This window comes from Hetaerina americana, unplaced genomic scaffold (assembly GCF_022747635.1).
Source record: "Hetaerina americana unplaced genomic scaffold, ioHetAmer1.1.p SCAF_9, whole genome shotgun sequence".
Taxonomy (NCBI): domain Eukaryota; kingdom Metazoa; phylum Arthropoda; class Insecta; order Odonata; family Calopterygidae; genus Hetaerina; species Hetaerina americana.
Genome location: NW_027287538.1, coordinates 72,057,711 through 72,077,297, shown reverse-complemented (window position 1 = coordinate 72,077,297; position 19,587 = coordinate 72,057,711). Strand labels below are relative to the sequence as shown.

Here is a 19,587-nt window from a genome sequence, read left to right as displayed (position 1 = left end):
TGCGCATCCCAGGGGGATGTGGCGTCGCCACGCGGTGTACAGACTCGGCATTTAGGCGCCTAAACCGCCCGATTTAGGGTGGACGCCATCTTGAAGGGTGTCCAAACTCGTTAGGTAGCGAGAGGGCGGTAATTTAGGCACCCATTTCGGCCCCTTTAGGACACGTGAAGAGTATCCCAAATACGCCGTATTGAAATCCCATAATTCCAAGAGCTAGAAGCGAGACAACAAGCAGAAGAATAATCGCCATGTCGGGAGTATATTATAAATCTGTATATTGGTTACAATAACATGGGTTATTTCTTCTAAATGAATGAAATTAGAGAGATTACGTGTAGAACAGATAGATTTAAGATGTTTTTTTCCACGGACAATAAGGAATCAGAATAACGTTGTCTGACCGCACTAGGGGAAGATATTCAGCTCAAAACTAGTCTGGTGTGTAGACCCCCCTCTCACACACCCTAGCGGTGGCTTTCAGGGTATTTAAAATACTAATAAACACTAATATTAGCACGAATTTTGGCAAATGAAGTGATCAATAAATATGCACGTTGTTTCAAGGGTATGCTCACGTGACGATCCCCAAAGCCGTTTGCATGACATTAAACAATATGTTAATCGCTAAGGGCAACGTAAAATTTCGTGAAATAAGGAACACGCCGTATTCCTCCACTGAACTTTATTTAGGTATGACTAGTTTCAACGACTCAGCGTCACCGTAAGCAACATTGACTGATTCTTTTTTTCAACCTTACCTCGGGAGGAATGCCATCACTTCATATTTGAATGCAAAACTGCATCTTATATGGAGAGATTCATGTGTTAGTTCCGCTTTGCTCTCCACATCACAGCACTGCGGCCGATTCCCTGAGTTTCCCTCTTGCCAACACCTTTTGATACCGACCGAACCGATAAACTTGGTTAATTTAGTACCGTGCGAGTCACCACTAGGATGTGTGGCAGGGGGTGATTTTACACCATACTACCCTTGACCCAAAACACCTCGCGCCTTAAACTTTGACTGCGTCATCACAGCCTTATTGTGACGCAGCTGCTGCCTCTCGCCATTGGAGCAGGGTAATCTTTAGTGCAAGAGCCAATAATCTCGCTGCCCCGTCCCGGAGTAATCGCCGTCATAAATTTTGATATTTTGAGGCACGAACCGACGACTTTCAGCTCCAAAGTCAGACTCGATAACCCTGAGCTACCTCTGTCTGCACAATATTAAAGTTATCGCAACGAACACACCCTCTCCCCGCCCCCCAGGGTGTCGTTTGCGACGAAGAGATACGCGAGATGAGATAAGACAGAAAGCACTTTCCCCTGCCGCCGCCACGCGAGCTTCCTGGGCATGGATGACAACACGCCTATTCCTCAAACTCCCCAGTTGAGAATCATGAGATTCCAGGCGTTGTGTGCCTAATTTATCTCATCTTTATCGCTAACAAAAGAAGCTGAAATCCACTTTGATATTAAAAATAAAATAAACAAAAACTTTGCTTTGAAATAACGAAGCAAAATTCCAAAAACCGTGTGCAATTTGAATATTTTAACCCAAAAATGAAAACATCGCAAGACGAAAGGGCTTTTCAATAAAGAAGGATCATATGTTTCACATTCGCATGGTACATTGTGCAAAAGTTGAAGCTCAAGCTACTACGTACATACGCGACGCTGCATTGAAATCTTACTCAGGCCTGAAAAAAATCCTCAGTGGAGGTTTAAGCAATGCAGCAGAAGACTTATGGGGAGCCTGTTCTTCCGTTTAGCTAGACTTTGGTCTGAAATGTTTAAAGAAGGGGGACATTCAATTACTTAAAGGAAGGTGGACCTGGAGTTGCTCCAGTCACTGCTCCATACAAACTTTAACCTCTATGCTTCCATTGTGAGAGTGAAGACCGTCAAATAATATTTAAGGCACCGTTATAAATTTTGAATGAATTCGCTGAGTAATACTCACACGTTGGTAACAAACGAAATGCGAATGGGCGTGTTGTTTTGCGCGGTGGCCTTTAATTAGCACCCTGCAAGCCATCGCTGGAGTGTGTGGCAGAAGGTGAATACAGACTAGTCAGAAAAATTTTGACCCAAATATTTTACCCCAACCACGGTCGGACAATGTTATTCTGATCCCTTGTATTTCGTGGGAAAAATGACATCTTATACTTATATTTTTTCTACTTTTGATCTTTCTAATTTTATCAACATGATCTCGCCTACCGTCGTACGATACGTACGAGGGTAATAATACATTTACAACATCACTGCTTAAGAGACGTCCTTCCAATTTATGCTATAGATTTAATTTTTTTAAAAGTTTTGTTTCGCAGAATCTACCTTTTCGGAAACAGTGGTGATTTTTCATCAATCACTCTTAATTTTCCAGGTGCCTCACGATCAAACTATCAACTATGTGTATGTTGGCAAGAAATAATGAGCTCTACGGCCTCTCAATAAAGAAGAAAGGGGAAGAAAACTCCAGAAGGTGTAAACGAAACAATATTTATCCTAAGTTCATCAATTCACTTGCTCTGTATCGTAAAAGAAATCTGGATATTGACGAAGCGTTACGACGCAAAGCCCTTCACTCCGAAATAATATCTCTCTACGCCAAACGTAGTTGCCTGGAATTGCAAACCTACAGTTTGCATTTAAAACTGACTCGGAGATTATCAGACACCGATTTTCAAGACTGGTTAGAAATCGACGGGAGAATCCACATCGTAGTTCTCAAGAAACGAGAACAGAAAGCCCGCTGCATCAATCGTAAACTAGCAAAACTTATCGGTGAGTCCAAAGCTTCTTCTTCCTCTGACAACAAAGGTTTCCCCAATGTTTGCAACTTGTCCGATGAAACGTTTTCACAACAAGAGTTGAAGTTGCTCAATTATGGTCTAAACTTTAGCATACAGCCAAAAAATAGTCCCTTGGAGGATTTAATAGCCCACATAGAAGGATCTCTGTATCCATTTGACTTTCCCACAAAAGATTTTTTACGGAAAGCCTGCGAAAATCAGATTAAAAATAACCTCAACCACCCAGTCTTCCAACGCAAGCTTGAATCACAGAATTTAAATCAAATTGTTACCTCTTTAAAAAGGAAAAATTGTTTCTATATGAAAGCAGACAAAGGTAACCTCTGTGTCATTTTGAATAAATTAGACTACTTCGATAAAGTGAGCAACCTAATATCATCTGGGCCATATATTGAAGTGAAAAAGAATCCCCTTAATAAACTTATAACTCAAGTTAAAAACGTGCTAAACGACTGCCCATCCCTCATTGATAAAAAAACTAAATTCAGACTTTCAGTGTCAAATCCAATTTTACCTAGATTATACTGCTTACCTAAAGTCCACAAAGTTGGTCTCCCCATGAGACCCATTGTTTCAGGAATAGATTCTCCCACATATCTTATATCCAAGTGGCTGGTTTGTGAGTTTAATAAATTGGTTTTCCCGAGCCCCCATTCTCTTAAAAATTCCTTAGATTTCGTATCCAAAACCAAAAGTCATAATTTCAGTCAAGGAGAAGTCATGGTATCGTTTGATGTTTCAAACCTTTTTCCAAGCGTACCAGTAGAAATTGCAATCAACGCACTAAAAGTTTGGTTAACATCATTACATCTAGATCCCAATTTAATTGATGAATACATCAGACTAACTAACCTAGTCATGAATCAAAATTTCTTTCAATTCCAAGGAAAGTTTTATAAACAAGAATTTGGAACGGCGATGGGAAACCCTCTATCCCCATTCATAGCTAATGTATTTATGACTCACTTTGAGAAGGAGTTCAAAAAGAAATTCAGTTATTTCCCTTCTCTTTTTGTTAGATATGTGGACGATATCTTTGCTATTTTTGACACAACTACATATAACATAGATCAGTTTATTAACGACTTAAACAGTTTATTCCCCTCGGTTAAATTCACATACGAATTAGAAAAGAATAACCAACTTCCATTCCTTGATCTACTATTAACAAGAAATACTAAAATATCATACGACGTGTATCGCAAACCAACACACACCAACAATTACATACATCATGATTCCTTCACACACAACAGTCACAAACTGGGCACCTTCCATGCCCTTGTACACAGACTAGTAAATATTCCATTAAATAGAAACAACTATTACAAAGAATTAAAAAACATCAAACTTATAGCTTTTAAAAATGGCTTCAAAGAGTCAATAATTGACAATCTAGTGAAAAAGCACAAACATAAAAAACTAGTTCAAAACACGACCACCCTCACACAACATAAAACCCCGCGGTATATCAAACTGCCGTTCCACCCACATTTAACAAAAGGGCTAGGAAAGATTTTTAAAACCGTTGACACTAATATATCATTTAGCAGCACCAACAAACTAAAACATCTATAAGGCAACACTAAGGACAAAATCGACGCCTCAAACAAGTCCGGCATTTACAAAATAAACTGCTCCTCCTGCGATTCAACTTACATCGGCCAGACGCGGAGGAATATTAAAACTAGATTCAAAGAACATATGGCCCATTACAGATACAACAGATCAGATAAATCGAGCATTGCCCTACACTTACTCAAGGAAGACCATAAAACATCAGAAAAGGAATTGAAGTTGATCAAACAGACCCCCAACCACCTTTTAGACGCATACGAAAGCATTTTCATACACAAATTTAGAAATGTGGTTGTCAACAACGATAAAGGGCCGATTCCATTCTCCCCACTTTATTCCCTTTTGAAATGACTTCTCTAGTTTTGAAACATATTTCCGTTGGACTATGGTCCAACGGAAATATGTTTAAACCCCCCCCCAATTCCCCTTCATAATCCGTTACTCGGATACCTTTCACTTTTACCCAACCCCCCCCCCCCTCTTCCCCCCCCCCTTCTCCTTCAATAATTACTCCTTCCCGTTCCACTCAGTCCCTTGGTATCTGTTTTTCCTCCTCCCCCCCCCTCCTTCCTCTTCACCAATACGTTTAAAGTACCCCTCCCCTTTCCATCTTCCACCTATTTCGATTGGTCCCCCCAACTCCCACAGTCTCTATATAAATATGACGTTTGTCTACGGTTGTTTACTTTCAACCTTGTGTTGGAGGTGTTTTCCCTTCGGTTCGCTGAAGAGGGCCACTTTGTGGCCGAAACACGCGTGTTCGACGCACTTCCTAGTTGCTTTTTACCTGTGTCCAGATTCTCCCAGAAGTTGGGCCCTTTTGAGTGTGTGTGCGTTTCTCGAGTGCTTGTGTGTGTGTTTGGTCTGTGCCATCCACAGAGTGTGTGCTTGAGAATATCCTGGAATCTTTAACGGGGTCTACTCTACAGCCTCGTGAAGGATTCCATCTCCATCTGAAATTCTTTAACAGGGTCTCACAGCCTCGTGAAGGATTTCAGACAGGATAGTGTGCGTGTGGCTGTGTGTTGGTCCCTGACGCGGATTAATCTCCCGTAAACCGCCACAGAGTGTGTGCTTGAGAATATCCTGGAATCTTTAACGGAGTCTACTCTACAGCCTCGTGAAGGATTCCATCTCCATCTGAAATTCTTTAACAGGGTCTCACAGCCTCGTGAAGGATTTCAGGCAGGATAGTGTGCGTGTGGCTGTGTTGGTCCCTGACGCGGATTAATCTCCCGTAAACCACCACAGAGGGTATTCCGGTCGAGAGGTTGTGGTTGGTCCCTGACGTGATTCCCGTCACACCAACACAACATTTGGTCTGACGAGAGATTGGCAACTAATCCTTACGGCCATTGGAGTTTTCTTCCCCTTTCTTCTTTATGTGTATGTTCCCTAACCTTCACGAAACGGTTTTGAGGGAAATAGGTCTGTAATTGCTCGGTTTCTTCCTCTCTCCGTTTTTAAATATTGGCGTTACGTTGGCCGTTTTCCAATATCTGGGAACCTTGTGATTTGCTAGAAGCTTATTAACAACTATTTCTAGATACTGCGCAATTTCCGAAGCTAGATACTTAAATATACCAGCGGGTTCGGAGAATTTATTAGGCTTCATATTTTTCAGCAAACCTTCCATCCCATTACATGAAATTTCAGTTTTGGGCATCAGTTAGCCGTAACGATTTGGGAAGCTATTGGAGACGTTCGGTGAGACATGGTGAAGACGCTTTGAAATAAGGATTTTAAAGAGTTGGCCTTTTCCAAACTGCTGGTTACTCTTTCGCCTTTATCATTTTTGAGTGAATAAACTGTTGACTTATTTCCCAAAGGACGTACGGCCAAAATATGCTTTTGGATTCTCTTTCAAATTTTCGGCCAATCTTATTTTTTTGAATTCGCTTAACGCTTTCTGAAATTCATTCTAGGCATTTTCCCTAGATTTCTTGTAATTATAAGTGATCACAATTATTTTGTCGATGGAAATATCACTCCATAGAGTTTCCATCTTGGCGTGACATTGCCTTTGACGTCGAAATGCCTTTCTAACATCCGCGTTGTACCATCTAGGTTCCGTGGTATCCTTTATTAATTTACCAGGAATGAACTTGTTGACTGCTGATCGCGTGAACTCAAGGAAGTGATTCCACGTATCCTCAGTATTTCGGTGATAACTATCTTTATTTTCAGTAGAAAATTGATTCTACAGCACGCGTCCTTCTTTAAACAAGTAAATTTTCCTTTTAGGTTTCTTATTTCGGACCCTATGAAGCGAAAACTTATCATTTATTGCCCCGTGGTCACTAATTCATTTTACATTTTCTATATTTAAGACTTTTTCGGGAATATTAGTTGCTAACAAATCCAAAATATTATCGTCCTTAGTTGGTGAAGTGACAACTTGATTCAATGAGTTCAACGTAAAAGTATTCAATGGCGATTCGCAGATGTCTTTGTCTTTACCGCCCGTTTTAAAACTATATGTGCTCCAGTCAATAAATGGGACATTGAAATCTCCACCGATTATAACGTCGCGATCATTGTGTTGGGATAAAAAATCCTTTCATTTGCTGATCTAATTCTAGTATTGAGTGGTATATGTCGACTGGCGGTCCCTAAAATGCACACACATAAATTATTTTGGATTGAAGACTTTTAATTGAGCACAAAAGGCTTTCCAAACCATTATCTGGAATTACCTCAGCCCTGCTGACGCAAGAATTTTTAACTGCTATATAAACACCGCCCTCCATTCTATTTGCTCTGTCGTTCCTGTAAACGGAATAAGATTATAGGAAAATTTTACCGCCGGCGATAAGTGGATAACCAGCTTTCTGTTCCAATAACTGTATCTGCGCCCATGCTTCGAATAAGGTGATGATACTCTACGACTTTGTTTTTTAAACTTCGGCAATTTACTGCCAATACAGATGTTTCTTTGACATTACGGTTTTTTGAATTTTTAACAAGGACCGCTTTCTTATTATTATTGAATCCCTTATAAAATTTTCTCTCCGATTCTATCTTATTGGTGTTAAATGAAATATTGCTAGCACAGACCCTCACTTCATTCAAAGCTACATAATTTGCCAAAGAAGACTTTAAAGACCCACTATTTGATCTACAATAAAATCTAAAAAAGCCCTGCAGTGCTCGGATATCCTGCCCGCTGACCTGGCAGGCCCTGGCGGGACCTGGCGGCCTCAGACGTTAAGTGAACAACAGAAAGGTTCAGGGGGTTCCTACACGATTGGATCGCCGGCTGAAGGTCAACGAAGGACGCCCCAATATCCCTGCAGGAAGCACGCAACCTTTGATTTATGCCTTCCACCCGGCTCCAAACCAGAATTCCACGATCAATCCTCAAGGGGACGAGGCTGCAGACCGAGAGCGTCAAATTAACCCCCTCGACACCACACACCCGCTTCACTTCCGAGTTCAATTCCCAGATGGAGTCCAGAATCCATTCAGATCCACGGAAACGGAAAATCTCGATTACCTCGTCAGTAAATCAACGTGAGGTGCGCTCCTCACCCTCCTAATGGGCCAGGACCAGGTCCAGGCCGCCAATTCTACTCTACACCCCCCTCCCCTCTGGGGGAGAAACACCTTCGTGGAAAGCGTTTGACATCACCAGAAACGGGAGGAGGTGAAATAAAGATGTTTCAAATTGCATCGAATGTCGCTCTTTCGCAATACTCGAGTCAAACCAATGGAACGAATCCCACGTACAGATTGCACATCGAGGTGATAGTAAGAGATAAAAGCGAATTGTGGCATAGCATATTATGGGAGTAAATGTTTTGTTATCACACTTTCTCGGACAACCCTCGAATATTTCTTGCAATTTCCAAAAATGGAGTACAATCTGAAACATTCGCAGTTGATGCCGATGACGTCGTTGGGTAATGGTGACGTGTCATGCTCGCATTTTAAATTGTCAAGAAATGGAATAGAAATAGGGCAAAGTGAAACTTTGAACACATCTGGCGGCCATTATGTTGAAAAGTCGAGATAAAAACCTGTTACGCAGATCGGGAGCATCTTATCTATTTGACATCTAGTCGGCCATGACCTAATTGGGCTGGCAAAGGACCATTTCACTACTCCCATGGCCGATTATTCCCTCAATCTCAAACCTTTCAATCTCTGAACATTTCATCCAAATTTTAAAGGCCGACTCAATTGGAAAACCTACTGCGTCTAAAAATGTAAAAATAAAATACTTTTATTTTAATTTCATAGGATTGAAAAACAATGCTTCGCACAAAAAATTATGATTGTTAAAGTCTTTGTAGAAGCACGAAATTATGGCTAAACACGCATGAAATAAATAATCATTAAGTATCGATTTAATAAACAGTACTCCATCATGTATTCAATTGTTTCAGGCTCAAATTTGCGGAAGCTCATGTTCATTAAATGAAGAACCAAATGTATATAAAAATGTATGATGAAAATCTACGGAAATAAGTATAAAGAACAGTGGAAATATACATTGTGTTCTTCATTTAAAGTACTCCAACATATTTAGCAACATTATCGAAGCGCGCATAAACATTCCCAAGTGGCACTATACCGTGGAATACACTACCCGCAATATTATTCCTCAAGGCACGCACAGAGATGCGGGGGAGAGTTGGATTGAATTAAATTTCGCCCACAAACAAGTAATTCGCGTTAATTTCGCCCATTCAGCCTGGATATCGCCTAGCACCATAGCGCGCACCAAGCAAGCCTTGGCTTCGTCACCGCAATGCTCAAAGCCAATAATAAATACTGATAATCTCACTGAGATGATGACTGACACTTCCAATAAACGATCATATATGGCAAGAGATCAACTAATTGGCATCCGTATACTCATGGTTCTGGGATGAAGAACAGCTGAAAGTTAATTAAGATTTATCCTCCATGCGAAAATCTCTCATTAGGCAGCTATTATCTTCTGTCAATCGCCAAAATGAAAATGCGACCGGGTAGTTCCATTAACTCCCAAATAATCTAGTCGCTGATGTAACTCAGTCAATGCAAAAATGAACCAAATTAAATGTGTGCTTTCTCGCGAGATACAGCGAACGCGCTCGTCAAATGCGGAGAGAAGGCCGAGCCAAAAAACGCACTATCTGAGGGACATGCCCTCCACCCAAAGTACAAGCAGGCGTAGTGAAAATTTTGTTTCTTTTGCTGTTTTTTGTTTCCCTACCGCACCCATATTTGACTGGCGACTCCCTTTTATCGATGGGCGTATCTCGGCGAAAGACTCTTTGAATCTTATCTCCAAGCTCCGAAGCGGATGCATTAAATAAACTCTGGCGACAGCCTTCTTTCGGATCCAAGCTGCTGCAGTCGGAATTAAGGCTGCCCAATCATTGCCAGTATCTTTTTGCATTTTAGAGAAATGACTATTACAAAGTGTGAAGATCATTACTTCCTCTGTTTGCACAGTTAAGTTGCGAAAACATTTCTTAAGCTAACGCCAGGATCTTGAGAAAATCTCGCCTCTTATTAAAATATTATGTGTATCGACTTAATAATAATTAAAACTTATAGTTTTCCCGACAGTTTGCAGTGGTGGTTCGCGCTGGTGCATTTCACACCACTGCGAACGGAGAGACCCGAACTACCTCTCATTCCTCTTGAGGCAGTCACCTTTGTTTGCTCTAAGATTTCGGTCTTCTATCGCTGTTTCTGCCGTTTGTTTAATTCAAAATTCAGGGTATTTATGAAAATGGATTGATTGAGCTGCGATTTGGCTTGCCCAATCCTGAAAGGCAATCCGATGCACAGAGAATGTAATGTATAGTTTTTCTTTCTTAGTCTCATCCTGACTCACGATCTCTCCTGGGTGCAAAATATACGGGGAATATGTGGAAAAGCTAACAGAATAATTAAGATTTATTGGAAAATTGCTGGGTTAATGCGATAATAAAGGTTAAAGAGAAATGCTACAATTCGCTGGCGAGGCCTAACCTTGAATATGCGACAGGTATATGGGATCCTCACGAAGTTGGATTGATTTTCGAATTGGATCGCGTGCAGCGTAGAGGAGCTAGATTTGTGAAACTTAGTTATGATAAATTTAGGAGTGCATCCATAACATTAGAGCAGCTAGGCTGGGAATCACTCACGGAGCGAAGGTTAAATTGAAGCCCTTGCATATGATTTGGAAGGAGGTCTCTTTAGCAATGATGTTGAAAATGTATTATTACTCCCATCGTACTGTGGTAGGAGAGATCATGTCCATAAACTTAAGAGAGATTAAGTGTAGAATTGATAGATGCCATTTTCTCCACGCACGATAAGGGATGAGAATAAAATAGTATTTCACCGACCGCGCTGGGCGGGAAAGGTGCTTTGGATCAAGGGAATTCTGTTGTGTGTTCACCCTCTCCTACACACCCTAGTGATGGCTTGCAGGGTACTAAATAAAGATAAAACAAAGACGTTTTCTAAAATGAGGAGTCTCACGGCACGCGTGTCATTTCTCTCCATTACATCCGCTCATGTCTCACTGATTTTCGAGACGCTGTTGACATCCAGAGATACGATAAAAGTAAAAAAAAAAGATTCCCGTTTATTACTCAATCAACCGTGATGGCAAGTGAACAGTATCTGAATCAGTAAGTAACTGTCGAAGATTAAAAACTAAAGAAGATGAGTATTATCATCTTATCCAAAAGGTAGGCGCAAATATACGAGTACATGAAATTACTCGAAATAAAAACTTGTTATCAATTGATATTTCCGACAGTGTAATTCTCTCGTAATCCTTTCCCGTTTATATAAATGATGGAACTACGTGGAATTGGAGGTGGTTTATTTATTGCAGTTATGTAAGACCTCTCGCGATATAAGGGCTAAGATAAAGCGCTTCGGAAAATGTTTGACGTTCAATTTAAATGTCTACTGTCGGGAAGAATTTTTAAATGCGCGTTTTATAGCCTTTGGGACGAGAGAGTTGATTCAATACTAGAACTAAAGAAGCAAATCGAAAGTTTCTCATTCCAAAACAATGACCAAGGCACTATCATCGGTGGCGATTTTCACGCCCCATTTACTGATCGGAGCACATGCAGTTTTAAAACAGGCGTGGAAAACAAAGTCACCTGCGAGTCACTTTTAGATTCTTTTGCGTTGAACTCCACGTACGTATCACGTTGGCATTTAACCAACTTGGAGAAATCAATTTCCTGATTTGTCAGCAAGTAACGTATTCAAAAAGGTCTTAAATATAGTAAATCTCAAAGAAATTAATGCACTTGTTTACGACTGGAGAATAAAAAGGCTTAAAATATGTGTAACCATTTCATTTTTTACTATTTGGAAATATGGCAAATGCAGAAATACTGAAGATATATGGATTCCCTTCCTCGACATTACGAACTCAGCAGTTAGCTTCAGTTCACTCCAGGGAAATTCATATAAGAGAGAACCCAGGCTCAAAATAAAAAAAAATATTAGGCCTTTAGGTCATTGCAAGATGAAAAAAATCACGGAATTCGTGAGTATAACTGTGTTTATGGACACTAAACTGGATACGAAGAAAAAATGTCGAAAAGCACTAAGTTAAAATATAATTAAATTAAAATTAAAACGAGATTTCAAAAGTACTTTGGTCATATGTCACGAAGGTTCAGTGACCTTAGTCAACTCAGTTAATTCACCCAAAAATGCGAGTTCACGATAAAAGCGAGGTCAACCGGCAGTTTGAATTAGGCTAACTTATTAAATTCCTGCTTTTACAATTTTTTCCCCAGAGTTTCACCAAATATCTTCGGAAGCGTAATTAACCAGTTTTTCATTCGATGCCATAAATTAAAGGTTCATGGGATGGACCAAAAGTTTTTCTGAAAAACATTAACCCAAATAAATCGTCCAGACGCGATCGAATACTAGCTCGAATATTTAAGGAAATAGCTTTGAAAGTACTACTGCCATTTCAAGATATCATAATTAGGAAGTCCCAAAGACGTGACAAGAATATAGCTAGTTTGACTCCTACATTTAAAAACGGTGACCTGAAGGAACCGAGCATTTACAGACCTACCTCTCTCACATTTTTATCATACTAGGCCATATATACTTGTTAGTTCGACAAATACGACATTCCGATGGTCAAGACCTTTCGATGAAAAGCCATCACGGCTTCCGAAAGGGCAGATTCAGGGAGACACAATTTGGGCTTTTTGTTCTTGATACGAATTTTGAGTTCCGGAGAAAATAGCGGTACATCGGATGCTGTTTTTCTACACTTAAAAAGCTCTCGAGAAAGAATCTTACGCATACCTACTCGCAAATCCTCTGATATAAATAAAAAATCATAGGGGGACATTTTAGGTTGGATAAGAAGACTTTTGTAGTAGCCGAAGGTTAGCCAAAGATGGCATTAGCTCTGATGAAGTCGAGGTCACCTCAGGTATTCCCCAAGGAAAAAGTAACTAAATTATTAATTTTTCATGCTAACGGAATTAACACCGTGGCTAGCATGCAGTTGTATGATACGTTTGCTTGCGGATGACGGTGTTTTACAGAAATGCCCGTAGCCCTGAGGATAAATTAAAACTAGGAGATGCTCTTAATGCAATACAAAGTTGGTGCGAAGCACGAAAATTTTAATTTTATTATTATCATACAAAGAGTGCATAGCAACGGATTTTTGGAAAATGAGCAATTCCCTCCCGAATGCTTCAGGACTGCTTCAGGTATAACAAAAGAGAAAGTGTAGACTCGATTATATATTCAAACGTCAACCTCCCCACGATCTCTCCTGGTCGCAACAGATACGGGGAATATGTGGACTAGCTGACACAAAATTAAGGATATATTAGAAGAGTACAGGGTAAATGTGATGAAAAAGTCTAACAGAAATGTTATCTTTCGCTGTTTAGGGCTCACTTTGAATATGCTGCAAGTATATGGAATCCTCACGAAGTTGGATTGATTACCGAATCGGATCGCGTGCAGCGTAGAGGAGCTAGATTTGTGAAACGTTGTTATGATAAACTTAGTAGCGTATCCAAAATATTAGAGAAGCCAGGTTGGGAATCACTCACGGAGCGAAGGTTAAAATTACAGATTGAAGCTCCTGAATAAATTGGAGTTATGTCTCTTTAGCAATGATAATGATGAAAATGCATTATTACCCCCATCGTACTACGAGAGGGGTGATTAAGTCAATAAAGAGATTACGTGGATAATTGACAGATTTAAGATGTCATTTTTTCTACAAACGATATGGGATCAGAAGCAACCGCACTGGGGGGTGGATATTAAAATTTCTAAGTAGACTAGTATGTTACTATTATTTTGTCTTACCCATATTGAATTATTAATCTTTTTATTGGCAGATCGTCTCGTGTGCATAGCTAATTTGTTAGAAGCAATATCCAAAAGAAATATGACTACGGCAAAGAAAATATTTTCAATTCCACGTGGAGAAATATTTTACGCATAGACACCGCTGTTCATTTTGTTGTCTCCGGCGTAACTTAATGGAATTTGCCTAACATATTGAAATTACATAAAATTATTGACTTTGTAATTCCACACACTCATTGTATTTAAATACATGGACCGAGGTGTCACCTTTGAACGTCTTCATCATCAGGTAATGATGATGACTTTCAATACCGACACCTCGCTCATGTTTTTAATTGGATAATGTCATTTCAATTGAGTAGCTCGTATTATATGACATTATATAGTATCCTGCAAGCCTCAGCTAGGTTGTGAGGCAGACCAATGACACACACCATCCTCCTACAGATCCGATATACATTACTTTTTACCTCTTAGCGTGGTCGATTATTCCGTTCTGTTACGACGCTATTCCGATCCCTCATCGCACTTTATAACACTTTAAATCCACCTTTTCTACACTTAATCTCTCTAATGTAGCTTTAATTAATATTGCCTACGTTACTTGAAAATTTAAACCTATTTACTTGTAATTAACTATCAAACAATGCTTAAAATTTGCAACTACATGCCAATTGATGGAAGCAACGTAAACTAGAGGGTGCCTTTTAGGAAGTATGTGTCTCATGTATGATTATTTGAGACGATTAGATATGATTATCCCGCCTGGTAATCGGAGCAAAGGCTAATAAAAAATATTTAAGGCAAGCGCACAGATGGGATTCCAAATGAAAGGCCTTCAAAGAATGCGTTGACTGTGGCTCCCTGAAACCCCGGGACGGACGGTCGCAACAGCCGGTCGGGTGTACGAATTTCTGGACACGGATATCCCCTGGACCGGCCACGGGTCACCCACCCTCTCCCCCGCCCGCCCCCGCGATGATGCGGGCGAGGGGCGGGGGTGGGTGTTGATATGTCTCCCTCGCCACCACCCGAGACTGACCCCCAATGGAAAGTTTTCCTCTTCGCATCTCACGCTCGCCCTTGTGCAACGGCCCCTCCCCTCCTCTCCCCGTCCTCCTCCCATCCCCCCACTCCGCATTCGCACTCGCCGCAGTCTCCTCCAAGGCCGATTGCAGTCACGCCATTCAACGGGAGGGGTTGGAGGGGGTGGCCGCGAGATATACCCACACCGCACTCGCACAGTAAAGTCGACTCGAATATCTCATCGATCTTTTGCCGAATCGAATATCGTAATCGATCTTGGTTTGTGGGCATCGTGCCCTTATATGTATTGCCAATAACGTTGCTATCACCGAGAGGTCCCGGATTCAAATTCTGGAGATAGCAAATATTTTTTAATTGGTATCCCGATCCCTGCTTGAGGTGCTTTGTGGAGGGCACTTTGAGTTGAGTACGCGTCCGCCGTCTGCGGATCCCTTGGCGCCTTTAGACAAGAGTAAGCTAATTCCGACGCCGGGTTTCTCTCCTCCCTTCATTCTTTCCCATCCATCCCTAATGGTGCAAATGACCTCAGCTGTCGGTCGCCTCCCCTTAAAAACTACTACTTGTGGCGACGATGGGACCATCTGAAAAGAACTTCGATCACGAATTGAAATGGGAATTTTGATTAGGCAATATACCGGTCAAGGTAGGTTTTGGATGGTCACCACCAACAAATAAAATATTTGGTCTCTTCTAGCAAAACAAGACCCAACATCCCATTCTACACGCATGCCCCTCTTCACCTCCGTATCTCAGAAACAATATCCCCAGCGCCGATCGTCAAGGAAAGGGGGCGACGAAACTTCTCTCTTCAACGAGCCGCAAGGTTGGAGAGGAGGAATGAGTGTCGGACAGTGGAAGATAATTTTAATTAGGAAATAGGAATAGCTAACCGAAATATTAATAAATGAATCAGTGATTAGTGCAATTAAAGTCAGCATATAGTTTGTGCCTTTAAGGAATATGTCTAAAGTGAAACTTGTCTGTTAAACGTAATCGAACTTTGAATTCGTTACGTTTAACCCTAGAGCGGTAACGGGGGTGGAAAGTACCCCAGAGCGGGTTGAAATCTCGCGCCAAACGAGAACAGTTTAAGTTTGCGACTCGGGACCTTTACCATAATTCACGTCAATCAATGTGTCGCGTGATTCTACATTGAGAAACGAAAATAATGAGCCCCCATAGGACTCTCATAGTCTTAATGGGTGTGAGATACGAATTTTTGAAAAGTGTCATCCCAAATTCCAAAGAAACTGCGGGAGATGCCGCAACAGTAACTTTTAACGGAGTCATCCGCTAATGTGCATTTCAATGCAACAATTTCAGAGTGTAAAAATCATTCGCCTTGACTGAAGGCGAATGATTTTTACACTCTGAAATTGTTGCATTGAAATGCACATTAGCGGATGACTCCGTTAAAAGTTACTGTTGCGGCATCTCCCGCAGTTTCTTTGGAATTTGTCAAAGGGAAAACACCATACGTGTTTAAAGTTGGCTTTAACCTCGTGGACAGTGGCGCCTCGCGCACGACTACGAATACATGTGACATTGTATGTACGGTATTTCGTCACAACATCTAGTTCCTTTAAAAGCCCCAAAATTTCAGAGTTTAAGAGGACGCCTCGGTAGCTTAAGTGGCTAAAGCACTCGACCGGATATTGAGGGATCTGGGTTCGAATCCCAGTCAAGGCGAATGATTTTTACACTCTGAAATTGTTGCAGTGTCATCCCAAGTCACCAGAATAGGGTGAAAAAATAACGTTACGGTTCTAGGGTTAACGTAACGAAAATCTATTTAACGTAAACGCGACCTTGTAGAAAATTTGTTTAACCCTTTATCTGCACTTTTCTCCCATATTATTTTACGGATATTAAAAACTTCCACTTCGTTTTGGGTGAAGATAGTATGAACCATAGGATAACAATAATGAAAAGTGCGCATGACGTCGACCGAGGTCGAACCCACATGGCGTATTTGAAGGAAATAAATGTCACGTGACACGCGACTCCGACAAATGTGAAGGATTTACTTAATACGTACATTCCATTTATTCATAGTATGCTGGTAGGGAGCCTCGAATATTTCCGTGTCTAGTACGAGTTCTAAGCGACTGAAAGAGAATGGACAACTTTTCACATAATCGATTCTAGCGCCAAAGCGTTCGATATTCAAGTCAATGAAATATGACACTCGCAGAGCCCAACTTGAACTCAAGTGAAAATCCTACCGTAGTTTTCTCACGAAAAATATTTATTTTTAAGTGTTTTTATTTCTTTGGAAATTTGATGATCAGGTAAATTATTATTTATTTTTGCGAATTTTCAGAGTTTTCATACTTGAAAAATCGTAATTTTGACGTGAAATCACTTTCATATGGAAGCCGTTCTTTTAGCTCTCGCCCTTAACATACCAATCAATGCCTCTCTCTATATTTCTCTTTGCGCATTAGATTCGTACACTTTTTGAAATGAAATGGAACGTATCAACGCCTCGCACCAAATTTAAAAATTTCCATCGGAGCTGATGTAATCAAATCATCTCACATCACAGTCGGATCCCCGTCGATCTTAAAAGACCGAATTTTTCATTATGAGGGTAAAAAGAGACTTAATGTTTCCACAAAAAAGATTTTAATACTTCACACGACCATGGTTTCGATGCTGTGCATCATCAACATCAGGTGTTTTTTGTGGAAAGTCTCTTTTTACCCTCATAATGAAGGAATTCCACATAGCTAAACCTGAAACTGTTATGTTTAACAAATTGTTTACGTTCTTTTTTACATGCATATAACATTTCAAAGCGCGACCTTGTTGAAGATTTCTTTAGCGTTTTATCTGAACTGTTACACGTAATAGAACGTTGGATTCGTTTGACGTTTAACGCAACGAAAATCTGTTTAATAAAAGCGAGACCTTGTAAAAAATTTGTTGAACCCTTTATCTGCACTATTCTCCCATATTGTTTTACGAAGATTAAAAGATTCTTTCACTTCATTTTGAACGCATCACAGTGGAATCGTTCGGTTAAAACAGTTTCAATAGTCCCATGCCATGTCTATCGTTTTTCCGTAACGCCATTTTTAAAAAAAGCTCGTTCTTTGAAATATGAAGGAGAAGAATCAACACTCGATGTACGCGAGTGCACGAGTAAATTGTCGTGACGCGAAACATCACGTGTGACAGCGTCGAAGGCATTCTTACGTAATGGTCCATGTTCTCGGCTGCGAGGACGGTATGGAGAGATGATATTTACGGACACTTGCTGAAGGAATGCTCACCGTGGCTCGTAGTATATAATACGGCGATTCAAATGAAAATGAAGATCCACCTCCAGCCAAATCGCATACTGATGAAGTTGATTGAAATGGTTCCTTTCCAATCAGCTCAAGGACGAGCTACACACCACAGCAAGTGACTTGAGTTTGAGGGCATAAAAGTTCGTCCCTCTTTGCACCGAAGCATCATGCATACAGGGTGCGTTCCAAAGGTAATGCAATTAAAATTCCCACGCCGCTTCTATTGGTCGGAGTAAAATCAAACTACTCGGAGAAGGTGGGAGAAACGCTAATATTTGTTTAAAAACCAACCTCAGTGCTCTAGAAGCCGGGGATTTGATAGGGCGTCAGTTATCTACCTCTGCGCGCCGACCGTGTCACGAAAGACCAATAGAGCGGAAATTTCAAGTAAACTTTTGCAACGTATTGAAAATGAACCTGATTATTTGGAAAATGTCATCACTGTTCATTTTTGGGTTTTTCGATACGACTCAGAAACAAAACCCCAAAGCTCTGAGTGGCTCACCGACCAGTCCCTCCAACCAAAAAAGCAAGAATAAGCAAATCAAAAGTGAAAACAATGCTCATTGTCTATTTCGACAGTAAAGGAGTGGTCCATATGGAGTTTGTTCCTCAAGGACAGACAGTTAACGCTCGCTGTGTACTTCGTGGGTGTGTTGGAAAGACTCCGGAAAAGTGTCATCAGGACGAGAAAAAACATATCCCCTACGTGGCAACTCCATCACGACAACTCACATTGCCGCAACCAGTTACGAGTTCCTGGCCAAACACCAGGTGCAAACGCTGCCCCATCCCCCCTATTGTCCTGACTTCACCCAGTCAGACTTCCTTTTGCTCTCTCGGATTAAGGCAACCATGAAAGGAACCCGTTTTTCTTTCGTAGGGGAGATCCAATCAGCCGTGACGAAGACCTTGCGCGAGGTCCCCAAAGACGTCTTCCAGGATGCATACCGGTCATCGCAGAGTCGTTGGAAAAAATGTGTAGAGGTCCAAGGACAGTACTTTGAAGAATTTTAAGTGTTTGCGCAAATATGTTCAATAAATAAATTAAACCTAATAAAAGCATTACTTTTGGAACGCACCCTGTGTTTAGGTAGTAGTTTTTTGGGAGGTGACCGAGAGGTAAGGTTATTTGAGCCATTAAGGATGGATGGGAAAGGAAGGGTGGAGAGAAACCTGGCGTCGGCATTAGTCTACTCTTGTCGAAAGGTGCCAAGGGGTCCGCAGTTTAAAGTCCCATCCGACGAACGTCGTACTCACTCAAAGTACTCTCTACAAAGCACCCCAAGTAGGGATCAGGATACCGCTGAAAAATATTTGTCGTCTCCAGGAATTTGAACCCGTGCCCTCTCGGTGGGAAGCCTGTACGTTAGCCACCGCATCATCCAGATTCCCTCTGTACTTAGGTGAATGGTGAAGTATGGTTTCCACGACAACGTTAAGTTTTCCCCACTCAGGTGGTTGAGGTCAAGATCTTTGGAAATCGAGCGGCGGTATAATCGGGGGGCAAAGCGTGGATGGACCACAAT

The 19,587-nt window shown here is 41.0% G+C and overlaps 1 protein-coding gene across 1 annotated transcript in view; it reads right to left on the bottom strand.

The window, feature by feature from the left end:
* The window catches only part of LOC139698611 (lutropin-choriogonadotropic hormone receptor-like), a 159,272-nt gene that overhangs the window by 21,233 nt on the left and 118,452 nt on the right, over positions 1–19,587 (bottom strand). The window lies entirely within an intron of this gene.